The sequence below is a fragment of the Eurosta solidaginis genome, chromosome 5 (genome assembly GCF_040869045.1).
Source record: "Eurosta solidaginis isolate ZX-2024a chromosome 5, ASM4086904v1, whole genome shotgun sequence".
Classification (NCBI taxonomy): Eukaryota; Metazoa; Arthropoda; class Insecta; order Diptera; family Tephritidae; genus Eurosta; species Eurosta solidaginis.
The window spans coordinates 204495440-204513386 of NC_090323.1; the positions used below are offsets into that span (position 1 = coordinate 204495440).

The following is a 17947-nucleotide window of genomic DNA, read 5'->3' on the forward strand; positions in this document are numbered from 1 at the left end:
GATAGATGTCGTCTGCATCTGAAAGTGCCCATTTCATCGCAATTTATGATATCGTTAAGGGCATAATTGATTGTACAATACTTCTTGAGTCCTTGAACGTTCTTGTGCAATATCGTGCCGTACCTTACGTCAACGTAATATTGTGGCGAATGTTGACATCACTATGCTGTTATTAAATAATCGCAACAACAAAACACAGCAAGCAGCGACACTTATGTACAAGGCAAGGAAGAGATATCTCACACACACACACATGTAGTCATCAGCCGAAGTAGTGTGAAGTTCCATTTCGGAACTTCTTCAAAAAATTGTCCTTGTGCGCACTCTAATGCACACACGCACTTATCAAAAACCAAACACGTAGTTTATGTTTAACTCTATGTACTTTTGTTTTATTCAGTTTTCGTTTGTAATACAATAAATGTTTTTGAGTTTTTTGCACTAAACTTAGTTTGTACACTTCAATTAAATGTTTTAGTTCTCCAGACACTTGCTTCGTGTTTTTCTTAACATGTCCAAAATTATAATAATGGCCGCCTTTTCTTTTTTTGCCGACCTCCCCGTTTCCAACTTGTTTCAACACCTGTTGTCTATTGTGAATGGAAACAGGGTAAGATCATAAGGCTGCTGTTACACCATCCCCCTTTTCGAAAAAAAGGTTGAAGTCGACAAGTTGATCAAGTTTGTCGGCTTCAACTTTTTTTGGTGGTATGGGTTTCAAATACCTTCCGAATAGCAAATTGAACAAATTGAGAGAAAACAAAAAATGGATTTTTGTGGCAGATATAGTTAAGTTACTCTAGTTAATGTAATTAATTACATTTATTTGTAGTTTTCCATTTATTGTAAGCCTACATATTTACATATATGAATATTAATAGTTTTTACACCTTTTTGTTTGTTTTCTTTGTACTTCAAAATTTCATTTACATCGGTTTTGTATAGTAACTTATACATACATTTTCTATTTGTTTATTTTACTTACAATACGTATTGTTTTCATCGTTGAAATATTTTTATTTAAATTTGCTTTTACTTAAATCAAGTATGGTTTTAAAGTGTGATAAATTTTGATTTAAATTTGCTTTATTAGCGTAATGAAATAGTAAAAAAAATTTTTTGACTATCTCAAAATGAAATTGGGTACATCCGATTGTATTTATCTAGGTACTCCTCTTATGAGGTTTTTATGTACCATTTTGTATTTTTTGTTTTCATTACCAAAAATGGTTACATTTACACCGTCTATATCTGTTACTAAATATGGACCTTGATATATGTTTTTATGTTTTTCCCGTGGTTCTTTTTGAACTAAAACCATATTGTTTATGTTTACTACTATTGGTTGTGCATTTTTGTCATATGCATCTTTATTCCTTATTTTGTGTTTTTCTACTAACTCTTTAGCCAAGGCGTGGCATTTTTGCATTCGCTACTTTACTTCTTTTGAATAATTTTCGATATTATAAATTGTTTCAATTCTTTCGTTCTTCAGTTCAGATGGCACAATGGCCTTTTTACCAAAAATTAGTTCAAAAGGAGTAAGTTTATTATCGAATACCGTATTTGGCGTTGTGTTATGCCAAAACGTAAAATATCTCAAATATGTATCCCAATAATCAAAGGAATCATCTAAGTATGCACGTAGGTACTCATTAAAAACTCTATGGTTTCTTTCGACAGTTCCTACTGTTTCGTGGTGAATGGTGTAGAAAAGTTGTGATCAATATTTAATAAACTGGTTAAATTTGCAAAAATTTCATTTTTGAATTCAGTGCCTAAATCTGATTTAATGGATTTCATAGCACCGTATATTAAAATAAAGCCTTCGAATAGTGCTGACGCGATGGTTTTTGCACTTTTATCAGGTATTGATATTGTAACTAAGTATTTTTTCAGATCGCAGATTATGGTAAGCGCGAACTTATTACCATATCTCGATTCTGGCAATGGGCCTATGGTATCAATTACAACAATGTCAAAAGGTTTATTAGGAGTAAGAGTTAGAACGAGTTCTTCTTTATTTCCTATTTTGACTTTATTCAGAAGACATTTTGCGCATTTTCTAACATACCTAGCTATGTCTTTTGTCATGTTTTTTCAGTAAAATTTGTTTCGTAATTTGGCGTATAATTTTTTCGTTCCACAGTGACCTCCAATGATGGGATAACTTTGATAAATTGCTAATAATTTTGATTTTTGTTCCTGATCAGTGATTGTTTCAATTGGATCCATTAAAATAATTTTTAAAAATTGTAAAAGCTTATTTCCTCTTTCTTTAATGTTTATATATTTTCACATAAGTCTATATTTTCGATAGAACTACATTTATCCTTTTCCTTATTCATAGCCCTAGTCTGAACTGCAAATATATTTTTGGTTGATTCTTTTATTTCGCCAATGGTTATACGAGAAAGTGCATCAGCTCCTACATTTGATTTTCCCTTTATGTACTCTATTGTGAAATTGTATTCTGCCAACTCAAGTCTAATTCTAGAAAGTTTTGAAAATAGGTCTTTCATAGTGAATAAATAGACTAAAGGCCTGTGATCTGATTTTACAATAAAGTGATTTCCATAAACGTAGGGTCTGAATTGTTTAATGGCAAAATAAATGGCTAATAATTCCAACTCAATGATGGCTTTCTTTTGTTCTGCCTCATTAAAAGATTTTGACGCATAACATATGGGTAAATCGCTGCCTTGATGTTCTTGGCTGAGTATTGCTCCACATCCCGTCTTAGAAGCGTCTACTGTAATGGTAAACTGTTTGGAAAAATCTGGGTATTGTAATATCTTTGGTGACATTAGGGATGCTCTTAGTACATCAAAGGCTTTATCGCATGATTCGTCCCAGTTAAATTCTACTCTTTTTCTATTCAGTCTATTCAGAGGTGCTGCCAGAGATGCAAAGTTTGGAATAAAGCGTCTGTAGTAGTTGGCAAAAGCTACAAACCGTCTTACGGCGTCCTTGTCTGTCGGCTTAGTATAGTTACGAATTGCGTCTATTTTAGATTCGTCTGGTGACAGTCCTTCAGCTGAGCATTTGTGTCCTAGGAATGTTACTTCTGGTCTTAGAAAATTACATTTATTTGGATTGAGTTTAAGGTTGAATGATCTACAAGTATTGAATACTTTAGACAAATTTTTAATGTGATGGGATTCGCTACAGCCGATGACTATACTGTCATCATAAAGAAAAGCAAATGCGATGGTCATCCTCCTAGAAAACGAATTTGGTGCAATGTTCAACCCAAGTGGCAATACCTTCCATCGATACGCTCCGCGATCAGTAGAAAATGATGTTATATCGCGTGAATCTACGTGTAATGGTATTTAGTGAAATCCAGAAAAAAGGTCTAAGGTTGAGAAGAATTTGGCTCTGCCAAGATTGTCTAAAATATCATCGATTCGTACTAATGGAAATTTATCTGCTATTAGCTTCTTGTTAACTGCGCGAAAGTCAACACACATTCGGTATGCTTTTTTGCCATTTATTTTCTTTTTAGGAACTAAGATAAGAGGACTGTTGTAGTTAGAATAGCTTTCTTCTATTAAATCATTTTCTAATAATTTTGTAACTTGTCTGTTAATTTATTCCCGCTGCGAATAGGGTAGACGATAACTCTTTATATACATTGGTTCGTTGTCAGTTAACCGCAACTTATGCTCATAAATATTATTTAACGTCATCTTATCGTTGTCAAGCGCGAATATGTCAGCATATTGTATGCATAGATCCAAAAGTTCAGATGGTGTATCTTTTGGAATTTGATCTTTTAATATCGAAGTTATTTCGTTAATTCGCTTCTCATCTGACTTAGTTTTGTCGATTACGTAGACGTGATAATTAGATAAGTTTTCTGCTTTAATAGAATTTTTGTGTACGAATTGTACATCACTTGTGGTATTGATTAATTATATGACTGGCTTATTGGAATTTGTGATGCATCTTGCGGTAAATACGCCTTTTTGTATTTCTTGAGATTCAACGAAAAGTGGAGTTGTTGAGTGACCTAAGTCGAAAATTCGATAAACTTCGCATCTTGGTGGTATAACACACATATCTCTTTCTGTTCCGTGTAGGATTGGCATAATGAATTTTTCTTTATTTGCCCAGAATGAGATCCTACTATTTGAATAATTTATTATACATTTGTTATAATGAAGAAAATCTTTTCCTAGTAGACCGTCTGATGGGATATTGAAGTCATCGTTTACCACATGTAAGCTATGTTCGACTAGATTATTAGAAAAATTTAGGTCTATGTTTATTTTACCTATGGTAGGAACAGAATCTGATGTAACTCCTGTGATATTAACTATATCGTCAGAATTAATTGGAATTTGCTTATTGAAGCTTGAAATTTTAATCAGCGAAATATGAGCTTGTGTATCTAGTAAAAATGTATATAATTTGTTAGATCCGGTTATAAGAATTTCTATAAAATCTGAGTAATTTAGGTTTAGACAAAAAATATTTTTAATATTTATTCGTTTATCTCCTCGTCCCTCAGTGTTCGCTGCTGAGGGGCGTCCAAGTTTAAAGAGCGAACGTTTGCATTATTTCGCGTAGTTGAACTTCCGGCGTTAGTTATTGCCTCTATTGTTATTGCGAAAGTTGGTTTGATTGTTAAACCTTGATCGAAAAGCTAATACCTGTCTTTCTGTAGCCTGATTGTTTTGTTCGACTATCATTTTTGCTACGACGTCTTTTGCGGCACTAAAAGAGGTTGATGCGAGAATTGATTTGACTAAGTCTGAGCGCGTATTTAGCCTACAAACATTTACTGACTGTTCGACTGTCATCTCGTGCGCTTTGGCTTTTGATATGCCCTCGATAATTAGAGACCTCTCTAAAGCATCAGATAATTCCTCTAATCGTTTAGCAAACTCGGTTAAATTATTGTTCGTAACTTTTAGTGAAGCTATTTTCCCTGCAACGACTTTTGAATTGTCTGGCTTTATTCGACTTTTAAGCGCATCTTTAATTTCTTGAATAGATGTTATATTTGTCGGAATAGCTTCTCTTGCTTTCCCTTCGAGCTTCGATTTAACAAGTGAAATGAAAGTTGGCATAACATCTGGATCTATACAGCCTTCTACTAGTTCAATTTTATCTATGAAGGAGTCTAGCGCTAAGGGGTCACCGTTATAGTTTTCCCTAAATAATGGCGCCCACGACCCAATATACTGTCTCTTTTGCTCTGGTGTAGCCATTATTGTTGGTTCTAGAAAATTAGTACGAGATTGGTTGGAATTTGAGAAAGTTGTTAAAAGCCCTAAAGAATTGTTTGATATAACGACTGGGTTATCGAAACCACAGAAGTTTTCTTGCAATGAAATATTTTCGGTATGAGGTAAAGAACAACTTTGTTCACCGATACGGCTGTCGAGTGTTTCCGGCTTTGATGAGTCAGAGAATTCTTCTTCTTCCTCAGATTCGATTTTGTATGCGTTGAAGGATTCTTTTTCTTCCCGATCCGTAACTGATATAAAAGTGTTATCTTGGACTAAGTCGCTGTAGTTGGTTGGTACTTTAACTGTGCCATTGAGTTTTGTAAAACATTTAATTAATTCTTCCCTACAACGTGATAAACTTTTATTCACAGCAACTGGCCTAGGTCGGGTTTCAAAATGACCATTTACCTCTACTAAAATGTTATTATATGCCTCAATTAAAGAATTTTTATATTCATCTAACTTCTCTTGCCTTGTCGGTAAAGAACGGCCTGTATGCAAAACGCGTTTTTTAATTTTAAAGAAATTTTCTCTCAATTTTTTGATTTTTTTTTTCGAAATTTGGCATTAGCCGAAGAAAAACTCTTACACTTGCGCTTTGTATGCTTGGATATTAACAAATTTGAATGAAAACGAAGGCTGAAATGATTTTATAATCTAAATCGAATTGTGAAAAAGTTGCAAGTTTGAGGTAAGAATGTGAACGAATTTGAATGAAAAAGGAATTTTGAATGGTTTTATAACCTACATTGTTTGAGTTTTGAATAAGAACAAATTTGAATGGAAGAGAGATTTCAAATGGTTTTGTAACCTAAATTGTATTAACCTAAATTGAATTGTTGCTGCATATTTGAGACATGAATGTGAACAAATTTGAATTGAAAGGGAATTTGGAATGGTTTTATCACCTAAGTTGAATTAATAAAAGTGGCAAGTTTGTGGTATGAATGTCAATTTTAATTGAAAAGAAATTTAAAATGATTTTATAATCTAATTTGAAACCGCTTTACTTGAACTGTGCATTGAATTTTAGCATAAATTTGTTAGGGTTATTTGAAGTTAGAATTGCTTGAAAGTGGATTCAATTGTATTCCAGATGAACCGTCAATTAAGTTTTGGCTTGAAAAATTTTGTTTTGTACCGGCTGTGCTACCATATACGATATACAAGAGAGAATCCTGATCTATTTTTCCAATTTTCCAAGACAATATTAATTTTAGACGTGATATGTTTATTGCAATTTAGTATTTATTACAATATTTTTTAACGTGACGGCCGCACCGTTGCACAAAAAAAGTATTCAATTTTAATATTTAACGTGTCGGCCGCACCGCTACACAGCAAAATGTGGAGTATATAATTCTAAAAATTTATTAAATTTTCATCATTATTTTACGTGTCGGCCGCACCGTTTCACCAAAATGTTTTGTTTGTTGTTTTTTTTTTTTTTTTTTTTAATTTTTTTGTATTGTGAGTTAATAAAGTTTTCGATGTATTGAATTTTTAAGGTTTGTTAAGGTATTTCAAAGTATTGGATATATTCAAAATTCCTTAAATCTTCACACAATGTACTATGTATATGCATATGTCTTTCCTTTTTCCTTAAATGCCTCGCTCTTAGCCGCAATTTATGTAATATATGCATATACATACTCATTCTATAAAAATTTATTGAAAATATATATATGTATGGCCAATTTCGTTTTTCGATTTGTGTCAAAAAAATTTTTTTTAAAGTCGTAGATAATTTAAAGTGATGCAAAAAAAATTCAAAATGTATGTGTATCAATTTTGTTTCGATCTACATCTATTACGTATATGAGAATATCGGAAACTACTTTAATTAACTAACAAATTTGAGAATATCCATTTCGCTTCAATTTTGAACAATGTTAAAGTATGTATTTGCCAGAATGTTAGTACTTACATTGGTTGAAAACAAATTTGCTAGTTATACGTATACAAGTGTGTTTAGACTGATTATATTTCAAGCGACACACTTTATTGTTGCAGATCTGAATTGCTTTACTTGTGAAAATTTAAAGTTATTTCGTATGAAAATATTATGGAAATAGGCAAAATTGAAGAAACAACCGATATTGCGATTAAGTTTTAAGAATTTTTCCAAAAAATATAGATTTGAGGTTGATCGGATTTAAATGAATTTTAGAAATCATATCGAAAAATATTTATAAGAAAAATTATGTATACATATGTATTTCAAAAGCAACTACATATTACATCTCATACATACATACATACTGCAAGCTACGCCTCACCATACGCTGTCACCGCTGCGGCTGTTCTGCTGCTGCCGTCATCACTTCGCTGCTTCCAATTTTTTCGTTCAGCTTCCTTGTACAGCTGCTATTTTGATGTGCCGTTACTTATGGTGGCTTCGCTTGTTTCGGGGTGCCGTACCTTGCCTTATCCCGTTATGTTGAGTACAGCTTCCCTTCAATTTGTATGCCGAAACCTCTGTTGTGTTGAGAAATTTTCTTTGTAGATTTTTATGTGTTATATTTTTTTTGTAGGTTTTTGTATTTTATTTATATATTTTTTGTAGGTTTTTGTATTTTGTATTTTTTTTTGTGACGATTTTGTATTTTATATTTTTTTTGTAGAATTTTATATTTTTTTTTGTAGATTTTTGCATTTTATGTTTTATATGTTTTCATTGAGGCTCGTTTGACGGTTTTGAAGAAAATTGTGGCGCCTTACGAAGGTGGCCTGGTGCTCCATCCTTCATTAAATTTGGCAAGCTGCCTCACGGTCGCCATGTGAAGTTCCATTTTGGAACTTCCTCCAAAAATTGTCCTTGTGCGCACTCTAGTGCACACACGCACTTATCAAAAACCAAACACGTAGTTTATGTTTAACTCTATGTACTTTCGTTTTATTCAGTTTTCGTTTTTGCCGACCTCCCCGTTTCCAACTTGTTTCAACACCTGTTGTCCATTCACAATAGACAACAGGGTTGCACCAAGTGGGAAACAGGGTAAGATCATAAGGCTGCTGTTACAGTAGTTACTCACACATACACACACACATATGGCTAGTAGAAAGGCATAAACTACAAATATAAATGCATATAGCTCGCAACCAAGCATGAGATACAACTGTTCGCGAAATTACTAGACCTTAGGAGAAATGGGTGAACGAGAAAACCGAGAGTATAAAAGAAGCGCAAGCCGGGGAATCAGTAATCAGTTTTGATTGAAACGCCCAGTTGTGAAATACGTGATATTGAAGTATAATTATACTACTCCCAAACTAAACTAAATAAAGACCAGTTTCCGATACTGAATATTGGAGTGATTTATGCGACAGTTTAACGACTCGACCGTTAGCAGAAGGTTTGAAATAAGCGGAATTTCCCAAAATTCGTTACAATATGTTTTCTAGCGAAACTCGGAAAGTCTTATTACGCGCTGAATGGGCCAATCACTCGCGCTCTAATTGCTTTCAACTCGATAAATTTCATTAACTGTCTAAATTTTTCTATATGTCGGCTCTGCTTTAAAAATATATGTTACTTTCTGCGTTAAGGCAATGTTGTTCTCTACTATCGACGTCCTAATGTATAGATTCTAGTCTGTAAGATTTTTTGGAAATCATAGACTAAATAAAGAAATATGAAGTACTTCGCACTATTGATATTAGAAAAAAATAAAAAAGTGTAGACGGCGATAGTGACTAGGACATGTTTTTGAATAAAAACTTTAACAACAGTTGGGGGTTCGGCACGCAAAAAGCTGGCTGACGGTCACTCCTGTAAACATACCTATCCATACTCAAATAAAACAATTAAAGAAGTGTAAGTTCGGGTGAAACCGAACATTACATACCCAGCTGTACACTTAAAATATACAAACAGTGTGTTTAATAGTGTTACAAGGCTGCGCAATAATACATATACATATTGTTCTATTCTGAACTAAATTTTCTTGGAGTTATGGCTCCGGAAACATAGAGAATTGCTTAGTCATAAAAAGGGCGGTACCACGCCTATTTTTTTAAATTTGAAGTTTTTCCTATTTATTGTTATAAATCCACTTGAGAAGTGAAATACCATTGATATAAAGTTCTTGTTTGCAAAGATATAGCTTATTTTATTCGTCTAAGACCCTTTTAAAAATCTTTTATACAAAAGTGTGCGTGGTCTTTAACCGATTTCGTTAATTTTTCTTCAAAGCATTCCTTATAGTAAAGGCAACGTCTCTGCCGAATTTTGTTACGATAGGTATAACGATTTTTGATTTATGATTAATACTATTTGTAAAATTGATTTTATCACAAGTGGGCGGTGCCACGCCCATTAAAAAAATTTCAAAATTTTATCAAGAGTCTCAATATCAGTCCACACGTCAAATTTAAACATTCTAGGTGTGTTATTTACTAAATAATCAGGTTTTTTGTGTTTTACAAAATGTTATATATATAAAAACTGGGCGTGGTTATCATCCGATTTCGCTCATTTTCGATACCAATCTATTCTGAATCCAGATAAGCTCGTGTACCAAATTTGGTGAAGATATCTCAATATTTACTCAAGTTATCGTGTTAACGGACAGACTGACGCGCGGACAGATGGACGGACGGACATGGCTCATTCAAATTTTTTTTTCGATACTGATGATTTTGATATATGGAAGTCTATATCTATCTCGATTCCTTTATACCTGTACAACCAACCGTTATTCAATCAAAGTTATAACACCCTGTGTACAAGTACAGCTGGGTATAAAAATACCGGCGCAAAACTCGTAATACGTGAACATGAATACGTGATTGGAAAAATTGTTGACAAAATAAATTACATGGCAAATTCACAAACAATGCCAAAAACTAACATATGTACATTTTTATGTATGCACATATGTACATGTCTACATCTTGTTTATATATGATTATATATCAATATATGCATGTAGACAATTTTGGGTAGCTTTGCAGAACTTTACTCGGATTTGCTGTTTATTTAAGCGTAACAAAATCTTTTTCACATTTAGGTAATTCAGTAGCAGTAAGTTGCCAAAGTCACCACAAGCTTTAGAGATTGAACAACTAAATAAATATGTTGGAGGACAAATACATAGATATTTTCTCGGAAAATAGAAATAAACAAAATCCATTTTATGTTTGTTTGTTTTGTAATGGTATGTTCAATTTATACTTATTACTAGAAGACCCGGCAGACGTTGTTCTGCCCTAAATTTGGCCTATCTGCATACATTTTAATAAGCTTTTTCCGTCTGACTCTGCCCCCGCCCCCCGTCTTCACTTTTTCCTAATCCTTTTATTCACTTCTCTCTCCGTCTTTTTCGCTTCATCTATCTCCATCTTCGTCTCATTCTATCTCTCTCTCAATCTCCTGCTCTCTTTTCTCTTCTCTCAATTTCTTCTCATTCTTCTGCATCCCTTATTGCTTGTCCCAGAGGGTGGTATGTATTTTATTCCAGTCCCAGTCCCAGTCCTAGTCCTAATCCCAGTCCCAGTCCGTCTATGGATAATATATTACTCTGTACTAAAGCACCCATTAGCAGCTTTCATTTGATATCCATATCACTGGCCCACGTTTTGATCTCGAGACCCTAGTCACCCCGGGGTATGAAAATTACCCTCTACTAAAGCACACATCAACAGCTTTCATTTGTTAGCCATATTCTATAAACACATTCTAGGGGTACTCGGGTCCACACTTCGGCCTATATCTCGAGACACTGTCCGTCGATCGCAACCAAACCTATGTAGTAACCACCGCGTGATGTCTACGCAACTTGTGTGAAAGTTTGAATAAAATCGACCCACGTATCTCTTCAAACACCGACGACCAACTAACACACATTTTGCTTTTGAAATTCGGCTTAAAAATTGCACATGGAACAACTAACGACTCTCCAGAATTAAAAAAAATGTCACAATACCTCTAAATAGCTGGCCCCCTCAGAAACCCTGGGTCCGAGGCTAACCCCCCCAATAAAATAATATTGCGACTATAAACTGAGATATAACCTATCCTATATTTCGAGTTAGATCCAACTACACACAGGGGGCAAAACAAAGTCAAAATCGGTTCAGTAGTTTAGGAGTCCATCGGGAACAAACATCTTATTAAGATTAAGAATTCATGAGCTTAACACCGGCTTATAATAATTGAATATTCAATATTCAATTATTATGTTTTTTCTAAGAGAAACTGAAAAGAAAGAAAGAAACATTTACTAGCATATTGCGATTTCGTAATGTTATCAAAGGTTTCACCGGGATTCGAACCGCGAATCACACACCATTAAACAAACAAACATAAATATGTAAAACTGAGCCCGAGTTTACAAAGTTTCTCATTCGCAACGAAAAAGAAACTTTACAAAAACAAATCTACATACACACAAACTAATAGAGGCAGAATGTCTCAGTTGTGTTGTTAGTGTAGAAATAAGATGAACTGAATTAAGCAAGGAGACAAATACAAGCAGGATAGCCTAGTGGTTAAGGCAACTGCAGTTCCATCGTGTGATTCGCGGTTCGAATATATATAAGCCTTATATCAAAGGTCCTAATACATCAAGTAGTTTATTTTAATAAGGCCTTATGTAAGTAAGCCTTATTTTTATTGGTCCATAAGCCTTATAATAAATTCGTTTTATTCTACCTTATGGCTTATAATAATTCCTTACGTAAGTTTTACTTTATATGAGCTATACGTCTTACACACAACGGTATCTTTCAAATAAATACTATGCCTGTTGACACAAGTAGTAAAGAAAAACCAGTAAGGAAGGCTAAGTTCGGGTATAACCGAACATTACATACTCAGCTGCCAAATTACAGCTTGCAAAACTTTTAAATTACCTTCTTTTAAAAGTGGGCGATGCCACGCCCATTGTCCAAGATTTTACTAATTTTCTATTCTGCGTCATAAAGTTAACCCACCTACGAAGTTTCATCACTTTACACGTCTTTGGTAATGAATTATCGCACTTTTTCGGTTTTTCGAAATTTTCGATATCGAAAAAGTTAGCGTGGTTATAGTCCGATTTCGTTCATTTTAAATGGCGATCTGAGATGAGTGTCCAGGAACATACATACCAAATTGTCATTAAGATACTTCAAAATTTACTGAAGTTATCGTGTTCACCGCCAGACGGACGGACGGACGGACGTAGCTAAACGAATTTCTTTTTTCGCCCAGATCATTTTACATAGAAGTCTATATCTATCTAAATTAGTTTATGCCGTTTGGGGGTACCATTTTGCGAACAAAATTAATATACTCTGTGAGCTCTGCTCAGCTGAGTATAACAAGTAAAGAAGGCTAAGTTCGGGTATAACCGAATATAACATACTCAGCTGAGAGCTTTGGACACAAAATTATCTTTTTCATGGATACATACAAATGGTTATACTAAAAAGTGGAGCAACTTGCCTTTGCTATCTTTCTTCAGCTATCATTTCGTTTTATTTGAATATTTTTATTTAACCACATTTTCATATTAAAAAAAAATAAATAAATATAGATATGTGTTAATGAGTATTTTAAAAGGGAGTGGGCCTTAGTTCTATAGGTAGACGCCTTTTCGAGATATCGCCATAAATGTGGACCAGGGGTGACTCAATTAAAGGTATTAATGAAGGTTTTAAATGGAAGTGTGGCCCTTAGTTATATATGTATGTGAATGAGTTTTCGAGATATCGACCAAATCGAAATGTGGACCAGGGTGACCCAGAACATCACCTGTCGGCTACCGCTAATTTATTTATATATGTAATACTGCGAACAGTATTCCTGCCATGATTCCAAGGGCTTTTGATTTCGCCCTGCAGAACTTTTTCCTTTTCTTCTACTTAATATGGTAGGTGTCACAGCCATTTTACAAAGGTTTTTCTACATTTATGCATATTTTGCGTCAAATGGATTGGTTTGTTTCATCCCTTTTTTCGTATTTGGTATAGAATTATGGCCTTTTTTTTATTTTTTGTAAATTTTCGATATCGAAAAAGTGGGCGTGGTCAAAGTCGGATTTCGCCCATTTTTAATACTAAGATAAAGTGAGTTCAGATAAGTACGTGAACTAAGTTTAGTAAAGATATATCGATTTTTCCTCAAGTTATCGTGTTAACGGTCGAGCGAAAGGACAGACGGTCGACTGTGTACTAAAACTGGGCGTGGCTTCAACCGATTTCATTTTCACAGAAAACAGTTATCGTCATAGAAGCTATCCCCTTACCAAATTTCACAAGGATTGGTAAATTTTCGTTCGACTTATGGCATTAAAAGTATTCTAGACAACTTAAATGAAAAAGGGTGGAGCCACGCCCATTTTGAAAATTTCTTTAAAAAAAAATAAATAAATGTAAGGCGCGATAACCTCCGAAGAGATCTAAGGCCGAGCTTCTCCTCCAATTTGCGTCGTGCTCCTCTTGATTTTCCCTACAAATTGGCCGGACGGGACCTATATGTTTTATGCCGACTCTGAACGGCATCTGCAAGGCAGATGCGTTTTCACTGAGAGCTTTTCATGGCAGAAATACACCCGGAGTGTTTGACAAACACTGCCGAGGGGCGACCCCGCTTAGAAAAATTTTCTTATAATTGAAAAACCTTATTTCTAAAATTTTGATGTTGCTTTGCCCGGGGTGCGAACCCAGGGCATACGGTGTGGTAGGCGGAGCACGCTACCATCACACCACGGTGGCCGCCGTATTTTTTGCACCATATCATTACTGGCGTTGAACGTTGACATAATTTACTTATATACTGTAAAGATATCAAATTTTTTGTTAAAATTTGACTTTTAAAAATTTTTTTTTTAAAAGTGGGCGTGCTTTTAAATTGCCTTCTTTTAAAAGTGGGCGGCCCAACGCCCATTGTTCAAAATTTTACTAATTTTCTATTCTGCGTCATAAGGTCAACCCACCTACCAAGCTTCATCGCTTTATCCGTCTTTGGTAATGAATTATCGCACTTTTTCTGTTTTTCGAAATTGTCGATATCGAAAAAGTGGGCGTGGTTATAGTCAGATTTCGTTCGTTTTAAATGGCGATATGAGATGAGTGCCCAGGAACTTACATACCAAATTTCATTAATATACGTCAAAATTTACTCAAGTTATCGTGTTCATGGACAGACGGACGGACGGACGTGGCTAAACGAATTCCTTTTTTCGCCCAGAACATTTTGATATATAGAAGTCTATATCTATCTCGATTAGTTTATGTCGTTACGGGGTACCGTTATGCGAACCAAATTAATATACTCTGTGAGCTCTGCTCAGCTGAGTATAACAAGAATCTATCCCATTCGTATGGACGCGATTTGCTGCGGGTCGAGTCCATCGTTTTACGCAGCATATATGTATCATTGCATAGGTCTTTTGTCTTTTTTGTGGACTTAGAAACTTAAATGTTTCTAAAAATCAAAAATTTAATATCCCTCGGAAGCGGTTCACAGACATAGAATCGATTGGCAAAATATACGGAACGAAAATGATATTAGGTTGATGTTGGCTTAATAAAGTTACTACGCCTCGATTTCTGCCTACCAAAATGCCAACATAATCTGTGCCTTAGCCCCTCAAATTTTTTAAATTTAGCCCAAATTCATTCAAAGTTCTTAAAAGTTAATCTACATAAAACTGTAAAATTTTGAAAAAAGTTAAAAAGAGCTCAAAAATTTCTTAACAAAAAAAAAAGCTTAAAGCTAAATCGCAACTTTTCAAGAAAAAGAGCTAACTGTAGCTTGAAAGAAGCTAAAATGGCAACACTGAGTATAACGCGTTGTATGTGTGTATGTGGTTGGTATTTTATAAGCGTTTAAGGCAGCAAACCACAACTTAAAGCGAATTCAAACCAAAATCTTGTTAATTTGTAACCATAGCAAAATTTTTCTCACACTTCATAAATAATTTCATTGAAGAATCTGAATTTGATCGCTTAACACCCAGCAGGGTAAACGGCTAAACACTCATAACACGGGTCAACACAAAATTTGACTTTGACTTCAAAGCATTCAGTTTCAATTCTTTAGGTCGTAATTTGACGGAAAAAAAATATATGACATGAAAAAGTTTGCTTTCATATGTAGGAAACTGCTTGAACGAAATTTTTCATGGCCTGTGGTTAAATTTTTACTTGAAAATGAAACAATTCAAATAAATATTTTTATTAAGTTTTAATATCGTGTACACTTTTACTTTTTCTTTTATATTCATAGGTACTATCCCTCAATAAACCCCAAATATAGTCTACCATCACGTTTTCATTATATTGGCCTTGATAACGTTGTGCGAAGAAGAGCCTAAAAGCTCTGCTTTACTTTTTGGTAAATTTAAATTTCTAATCAAATCATTAAAATCTTCAGTAGTGATGAAATGATGTTTTGGTTGTTCTGGGGTCGGTAAAAACTCCTTATCGGCATTGCTTCTATAAGAACTAAGAGATGAGCCAATTCTCTGCGATAATTTTTTCGGTGGCTCTGATACTGGTCTACGTCTTTTACTCGGATTTATAATGCAAAAGTAGCAGTCTTTAACGTGGTATTTTGGTTCTCGCCAGATTCTTGGTGTTGCAAATTTCCTAGATCTTTTCTCACATCGATACCAACCTTATATATAGAAAGAGAAATCAATATGTCTACTTTATTTAATTTAATATTTAAATAAAATTTGCTTACCTTCCAAACATCTTTTGCAATGGAGCATATGTCTTGCATTGATTCCAAACAGGACAGCCAAAATATGCTTCGTATGCTTCACAGGATGAGAGATGCATTTAATTCATATTTTATATCTCAAACTTCAATAGCTTGCCCACATATATAACAAAAAGCATCAGCTCCATATTTAGACGTTCGCGACGACATTTTAGGTTGCACAAAACACCTGTAGTGGAATTCACTTACTTATAACGATGCGATTTGTCGAGACTTTAATTTACGATTTTGTCGTTTGCCTTATCGATTGTACTATTCACTAACTTACACCCCTATTATGAACTCATATGATACACGATAAAAGCTTGCCATCTTTTCTACCGTATTATGAAATAAATTCCAGCGTGTCAAACCCGATCGTTAGCGTTTATCGTTTATCGTGGTATTGCCATATGCTAACTATCGCATAAGCTGTTAAATTTTCTACGCTAACTATCGTTGATAAATTTTTCCACGATACTTTGGGAACTATTTAAATAAAAGTAAATATAAAATGATTACATAATCCAAAAGAATCCAACTATAGCCTCATTCCCAACACTATATTGCCATACGCTAACTATCGCATAAGCTGTTAAATTTCTACGATAACTATCATTGATAAATTTTTCCACGATACTTTGGGAACTATTTAAATAAAAGTAAATATAAAATGATTACATAATCCAAAAGAATCCAACTATAGCCTCATTCCCAACACTATATTGCCATACGCTAACTATCGCATAAGCTGTTAAATTTCTACGATAACTATCATTGATAAATTTTTCCACGATACTTTGGGAACTATTTAAATAAAAGTAAATATAAAATGATTACATAATCCAAAAGAATCCAACTATAGCCTCATTCCCAACACTCTATTGCAACACCCTGGGCAAGAAACTTTACACCCCTATTATGAACTCATATGATACACGATAAAAGCTTGCAATCTGTTATACCGTATTATGAAATAAATTCCAGCGTGTGAAACCCAATCGTTACCGTTTATTGTTTATCGTGGTATTGCCATACGCTAACTATCGTATCAGCTGCTCAATTTTCTACGCTAACTATCGTTGATAAATTTTTTCACGATAAGGGATCCTTGTGAGCTATTTAAATAAAAGTAAATATAAAGATATTACAAAATCCAAAACAATCAAACTAAAGCCTCATTCCCAACACTCTATTGCAACACCCTGGGCAAGAAACCTCAAAGTGACACAAACCTTCAACATATTTGGGATGGCGACCAAATTTTACGGGCGCGCAAACTGCCTCTGTTAAGACATACTCTGCAATATATTTTTTTATATAAAATTTTTTTTTTACTTTTAGTATGTCAAGTACTTACAGTGTAGAGTTCATTTCAAGAAGATTGGAAGCATCTCTCAATTTTCTTCTTTTTATGGCATCTATGCAAGTTTCGGCAATTTGTTCATTTGAGTCTATATAAAAGGTAACATAGGTTGCAGAAAACATTTTATTGTTACAGCTTTTAAAAACTTTTGCCACTTTTACGTACAAGACAAATGAATTGCTAGTATTTACGTTTTGTCTTGCTATCTGCTTCGTATATATTCACAAAAATTTGTAAACAAAACTCTGCTGTCATTCACAATAGTACATCGATCGGGCGTGTGGAAATCGCAATATGAAAGTGGACTTTTTACGATACGCTCGCAAGCGTTTATCGTCTATCGTATGAAAATTTATAATAGGGGTGTTAGTTTTAACGACTCGAAATAAATGGCATTTAAATTTCGTTTTAATAGTAGCACAGCACAGTTTAACGAAACCTAAAAAATTACCAAAGCACAAAAGGAATGCCAAAAATAAATAAATTCCGTATACTAACTGCTTTTAAAAGCCATTATTGTGCAATTTTTTACATATTTTAACAAATGGTAAGTAAATGCGTTATTAATTTCTTTTTTTTTTTCTCTGTTGATATCGCAGTTATTCTTGTACCCCTTAATTGACCATCAAGTTGAGAAATAATATCATG

At 34.0% G+C, this 17947-nt stretch overlaps 1 protein-coding gene across 1 annotated transcript in view; it reads left to right on the forward strand.

Annotated features, from left to right (window-relative positions):
- The window catches only part of Rh7 (Rhodopsin 7), a 180087-nt gene that overhangs the window by 92658 nt on the left and 69482 nt on the right, over nt 1-17947 (forward strand). The window lies entirely within an intron of this gene.